This window comes from Channa argus, chromosome 18 (genome assembly GCF_033026475.1).
Source record: "Channa argus isolate prfri chromosome 18, Channa argus male v1.0, whole genome shotgun sequence".
NCBI classification, from domain to species: domain Eukaryota; kingdom Metazoa; phylum Chordata; class Actinopteri; order Anabantiformes; family Channidae; genus Channa; species Channa argus.
The window spans coordinates 1394430-1401423 of NC_090214.1; positions in this window are offsets into that span (position 1 = coordinate 1394430).

Here is a 6994-nt window from a genome sequence, read left to right on the forward strand (position 1 = left end):
GAGTAAAACACTGGCCGGTGGAAATAATGTGGCTGCTCGTGGCCAAGCACGTTAAGCCAGGATCAACAGCGCTGTCACAGCCAAGTGGGAAACGTGGCTTCATACTCCAGGATGCAGGACTCCAAAAAATCTCTGCATTATTTCAATATGTGAGAATATTCCGAGACGTTTGTCTCCAGCAGCTCCTGCAATGTGGAGTTTTTGGGAGGAATCCTGTCGATTGCTGTGCCAGAAATGATGGAGCTTTTAGGTCCAAGAAAACGGAATAAAGTGAATGATGAAATGTGACATTTATCAGTTTAGTTTTCTCACTCTGTGCCCTTTGAACTAAGCCACATAAAGCACATCAACTTTGTGTTTAGTGCTTCTTTTAAGACTCTTTCTGTTTGTCACCGTCTGATGATTTTCCAATTATTTGTCATCATTTTGTGACAATTTTGATTGTCTGATTTTTCATATGCTTGTGGTCATATTTTTTTGTCATGTGTCATTTTCTGTTTTATGTGTAAAATGTTTTGGTGGTTATGTCTGTCACACATTGCTAATATTAGCACATACACACATAATACGATGACTTGTTGGCCTCTCAGTCTATAATTGACAAAGTTGCTCTGTTTGCTAAAAGTGCACAGAGCAGAGTGAACTGTCAGATGAATGTGGTGCAGTAAGAACTACAGTTAATTTGAATGGAACCCAAGTGGTGACAGTGCTCATCAGTTTTTGTTTGTGGCTTTTTGAAAGCAAATTCGACAGGAGAGAAGATTTTTAACTGCCGTTTGAAAACGATTACACCTGCACACACACAGTCACCTCCACGCTGTCACCTGAATAAAGTGTGTGTTCCCGTGCTGTGTCCATTTTCAGTTCACTCGGAGCTGCACTGAAAGCCAACAGAACGTTCGATATACACGAGCCTCCTGTGGCAGGTCAAAAAACACATCATCACAACCTCAGGGAGGGAATCTTGTTTCCATTAAGCGCGTTGCGTGTTGACACGGAGGAACGTCAGAGGAGCCCAGTGTGCTGCTCTGTACAACACACACTTCGTATCTCAGAAACGCACACTGCACACACACGCTCAGACCTCCCTGTGCTAAAGCTTCTGTCGCACAATAATAAAGGTGAACATTTGGAACACACACAGGATTTTCTGTGCCACATAAAGTGTAGCTCTGTGTTTCACCACAGCTCGCTGTGTGCAGCCCATCTATTCATACGTGTTCTGTAACAACGTGAACACCCACACGCAGAACAGGCTGTGCTGTCAGTGCTCACTGCCTTCTCATACATTCAGTCAGGTAAAAGCCTGACAACGATTCAAACATTTGGTGTTTGTCACATGCTCGGCACGACACGTACAGACTGGGACAGAAAATAAATACAAGCCAAAGTGTCATGTCAAGGTAACAATAGTAAAACAGAGACACAACCAAGTGAGAAGACAACAACGAACTTTTTCTAACCAAATAATGTCATGAGATTATTGGATTTATGAGCACAACTAAACTCTGCATCATGTAAATATCCACGAGTTAATGAAAGTATTTGCAGGTGGAATGTTGATACACACGCACATCAGTGAAATGTAACGTTCATCTGCTTTTACCCAAACATCTGCAACATTATCTGCTCATAGTAAATCAGGGACATGGACACAGGCCAGAGTCTCTGAGGCTACTGTTAATACTTCATCTCAAAAGACTCACAACCACCACACGTGAAGTAGCACATTTTAGACTTGGACCTGGATGCAGACCACAGGGAGACAGTGTTTTCAGCAGGAGCTCACGTAAGTAGCTTTAATGTGAGAACAGCTAAGTAAGTTTTTTTACTTTTCAGAAAGTAACTCATTGTCTCATTACCATTACCATGTTTATATTCACTCATATTTTCTTTTGCTCCATTCACTCTTTATGCTGTTTGTGTATTTGATCATTTCAAGGTTGGTGAACAAAGGATTCTTTACATTTCCCTCTGGATCACTAGTATCTATCTGTGTATAACCAATATTTTGACTTATTATTTGAAAAATATCTAATTATTTTGACTTTATAAGTCATTATTTTGAGACACAGGATTGTGATTTTCCAGGCTAAACCCCAAAAAACAAAAGTACTGCAAACAACACCCAGTACTGTGCTGGAAAGACAGTCCGAGCAGCAGCATCAGAGCAGAATATTAAACACAAGGTTCAGACAAAGACAGGGTTCATAAGGATCACACTGAGCGTAGCTGAGGTTTTAGGCATCATCATAACCGAGGAGACGGACTAAGGACGGACTAAACAGGATTTTAAATACTGTAGTGATCTGTGGTGTGTGTGACTGGGAGGAGCCTTCACATTACCTTCAAATTAAAACCACAGGTCAGAAGCTCTTTGCGTGTCCACGGTCCATCTTGACCTTCTGGATGCAGCTGCGCCGTTTCCTCAAAAGAGCCTAAAATGCTTAGAAGCGGTAAATTTTGAAAACGCGGGACATAAATCAGACACTTAGCTTTCAGCTGTCTTCTCATTTTGTGTCACCTTTTGATCTCTTGTGACCCTTTGTGGTCACTTTTGGTCGTCAGTTTGTATCTTTATAGTCATTTTGCGTCCCCCTTTGGGCGTCTTGTGACTGTATGTGGTCGCTTGATGTCTTTTAGAGGACTGTTCCACTCATTACATGTACACACAGGACTCTTTCGCTTATCAGCCATAAATCCCACATGATGTCAACATATTTAGTAGTGGGGGAGTCAAAGGGAGTGAGAAGGCTTGAGGGCAGCTGAGTCCGAGGAGGAGTAGATGATGAAGTTGATGGACGAGTAGAGGACAGAAGGGGACATTAGTGTTCGGGGACATGTGTGAAGTAGCTAATTTCCTTTTTCTGCTTCGTCTCAATCTCTCCTCCACCCATCGATCCTCCTCCCCCTGTGGACCACAATCTCCTCTGCCAGATAGACTCAAGAGGGGCACCTGTGGCCCCGGCTCACAAAACCCCGTCCCCGTCCTCTATATCCATTAATGATTTCATCGCATGTGACGCTCTGGTTGTTTTAACCTCTTCCACTTTCATTTCCGTCTTCTATTTACTCTCCATCTTCTCTCCTACAGCCACAGCGTTTGGTTTTATTAATAACCTTCCTCTTTCTCATTCCGCACTCTAAATGCTCGTTTTCCTTCCTCTTTCAGCTCGTCTTTATTTCCTCCATCACCCTCCTCTCACTTTTATTTACACCGCCTCATCTCACCAGACAGAGTGCAGAAGACTTTCATCTTTAAACTCACACGTCTGTGCTTCCCTCTGCTCTCCAGCGTCCTGCAGAGAGGCTCTTACCCAGCGGGTGTGTATGAACACAGACACCTGCAAGCAGAGTAATGACCATATATGTGAAGTTCAAGGGAAATTTGAACACCTTAGCTTCAGGTTGATCGTGCGATGGATGATGTGTGTGTGTACAGATATGGGTGTGGTGGTGTTTACATGGTTCACAGCTATTTGAGGCCCAGCACACTGGTGTACCTGATCCTATACTGCCCCCCTGAGGAAGACAGAGCCCCCAGATCTGTGGCAGACTTATGCATGTCTGCACACATGCCTTGTTTCTTTTTGTATGATTAATGTTCGTGCATTAATACCAGGGCTTCAAATATGACTGGTAATAATGACTAATAAGTAAATATTTATTTTTGTCAATCCAGCCAATGAAACCAACCCATGAATGCTTATTATTGTAAATGTTACAAAGATATTCAGTGAACCCAGACTAGTCTGACCAATGTCGCAAATTGTTGCTACCTAGTGTTTGTTAGTCGATGGATTCTTCATTTTATATGCAGTAGGTCTGTCTTCATGTTAATGTTCCTGCCTCATCAGTCCCTTAAAGAACCCATTATCCGCTTAAATGCAGCTTTTTATTTGTATTTTGAACCTCAACTAAAATAGTTTTGGATGATTTATATAGGGCTTTATGCAGTAATTCTTCTTCAGCTCTGTATGAAACAATTCATTTTAGATTCTGTCTCTTTAACTGCGTTAAATATTCCATCCATATATCAATTTTCAGTCAGTCAGTCAGGTCGAAGTGGCAGTAGGTTCAAGTAGTCTAACTGATCTGGCTGATCCTGAGGGGTGTAATATAATGTCCCCAGCATGTCCTGGGTGTGCCTCTCATATCAGTTGGATTTGCCCGGAAACCTTCTGATGGAAGGCACCCAGGACACATCCTGATCAGATGTCCAAACCATCTTAACTTACTTCCTGTAACATCTGAAGCCCAAACCCATACGGAAGAACCTGGATTGTTCCATAGTTTTCCCTCTCGTCATCACCAGGTTAGTGGCATAGGAACATATTTTTTTAGGAGACGGGGCTGCTTGAAAACATAACATGTGTTCTATAGCTAGAGACATTAAAGAGTAAAGAGTCCTGAGCACATACTCACCCTCAAGTAAAAAAAAAAATCTGCTTTTACGAAATAATTAGCTTTAGAATTAATAATAAAAGTGTTTGGTCATTGTAACAGATGCCAAATAGGCAGATTTGTGTTTGTAACAATCAGAAACAATTATCAAATAACAATTTGGGAAAGTAGCATCCTCATCCCCTGCAACAAAAATATAATAATAAATATCTCTCCTTAAATGTAAAAATTAAATAATTAAATTAGGGGTTTATTATGGGCCCTGACCCCCCTCTACCCTGGCCCTGTGTTAGAGCTTAACATTACATTACATCAAATTAGTTTATGTTCCTGTAATGACTGTATATAGATAGAATTATTTTCCATCTAAATCAGGTTTTACAATATTTACACTAATGGGGAGTAAGTTTCCAGCCTGGCTGGATGTACAGCCTCAGGTAGATTTTGTTATAAATCAGAGTCTCCAGAGAAACCAGGAGTCTAGACATCAAAGACGAGACTCAGCTTTACCTCCGACATTAACTGAAGGCAAAGAAGAGACTGTTTGATGATGAAATGTTAAACACATCTGAGCGATGTGATACTGCAATTCAGCAGGATGGTTTCTACAAAAGGTCAACTCTAAGTGGACCACTTTACTGCTTTTCTCCAGCTGCTGAGAAAAGGGCAGATAAAAACAGCTTTGGACCCGTGAAAGATCATCTGAGCTGAACTGAAACTAGTTTACACCAAACTGTAAGAACTGGTCTTCAGGAAGCTTTTGTAGTTCTCAATGAAGAAGTGTCTTTTCATGTTGGTTGGAAAGTATGAATCTGGTGTTAATGGCAAAGTTTTGTTTGATTTCAGAAAGAACATTTTAAAGCAGCAAAAGGTGCAAATTATTCCGTTTGGATTATGCTGCTTCTTCTAGATCTTAGCTTTGCACCATTTGCATAATGTCCGCAACAAAACATCAAAACATGTTCAAATAGGCCCAAAATAGAAGAGAAATAACTAAAAAGACACATAAAACAAGACTAATATAAAAAATAACCAAACATAGACACAAAACCAGCACAAACAGAACAGAGATGTACACAAAACGACCGCAAAAACACACAAGAGCACCACCGACATAATACGACCACCAAGAGACACTAAATAACCACAAAGAGAAAAAACTAAATTATAAGCAATATTACTACAAAGCGACACAAACTCACGGCAAAGAGATGCACAACAACCCCAAAGAGTCACAAAATGAATCACAAAGACTCAAGCTGACTGGTTTAATGTGTGTGTGTGCGTGTGGATATGAAACTGATATGATATTGAAAAGGGGGCAGATGATAAATGATTTTTGCCCCCTTCCTCCTTTTCTATCATGATTTATGTTGTATCTGATGTGTGTTGTTGCATCTATTGGACCAATAATGCAAAGAACCAGAATTATGTGCTTCTTATTTGTTTATGTATTCTTATTTTTCCCACAGGAATTTCATAAAATATGCCTGTGATAAAGATGCTGCTGTTTTTAAAGCTACTTTTGGCTTTTTTTTTTTTTACTCTCAATAGAAAACACAAAACAACAAACACAAAATGCAAAACTCTTACAAATATGTAGCAAAAGCAAACACTGAATTCAAAAACTGTTTTTTCTTTCCTTTTTTTATATTTGTTTTTTTGCATCAGAATGACACACAGCTGCATCATATGATTAGACCTTTCTACCAACCAAAAACACACGGAATATCTCATCAAAACATTGATGTATGTTGTGTTTTCCAGTGATTTGCTGTGGCCAGTTAGAAAAGATCCACTTAAATGTTTATTTGAGTAAATATATTAAAGTAACAAATGGTTTTATTTTTTCCAAAATACAGTATTTTGGAAAGTTTTTATTAAAATATAAAGAAATAAAAGTGGAAAATTAGTTAAAACCCCAACACAAAAGTAAACCAAAAAAGGCTTGTCAGGCTAAGGAATTGAACCAGCAACTCTATGATGTCATCTTTAACGCTGCCCCTGTCCAATGGTGTGGGTGCTGTTGTGGGCACCAAGGTCGTCATGGTGATGGAGGACGTCTTGCTGCCTGGTGGCTGCACACATGGTAAAATGTCCTCTGTACTGTCCACAGACATTCACACAGTGGTCAAAAACGTCCTGTCCCTTGGTCTTATCTGAGATATCCTTCATCCTCCTCCTCCTCCTCCTCTTTACTCTCATTCTCATTCCCTGATCTTTAGGTCCTGCTTCACCACTATTCTCCAAAACAGAAGAGCTCATCTGTGGCCTTTTGACAGAGCTGAAACTCTGACTTTTAAGTGGATCATTTATCAATTTGCGTTTTGATTGGTTGTGTGTTGAAAAGGTGAGCAGGTCACTTCATGTTCCAGTTTTGTGTCTTGTGTTTTGCAAAGTCATGTGCCATGTTTAGTTTGTGCCATGTAAAAATTGTAAAAAAAAAAAATTTAAAAAATAAGGATCTTGATGTGTGTTTGCTGCCCCCCAGTGGCTTCAGTCAGGACCTACACTTGAGACAGGGACCCTGCGTCTCTGCAGTGTCCAGACTACAGTTTCTCCAAATTCATAAAACACATTTCCTAAAGTC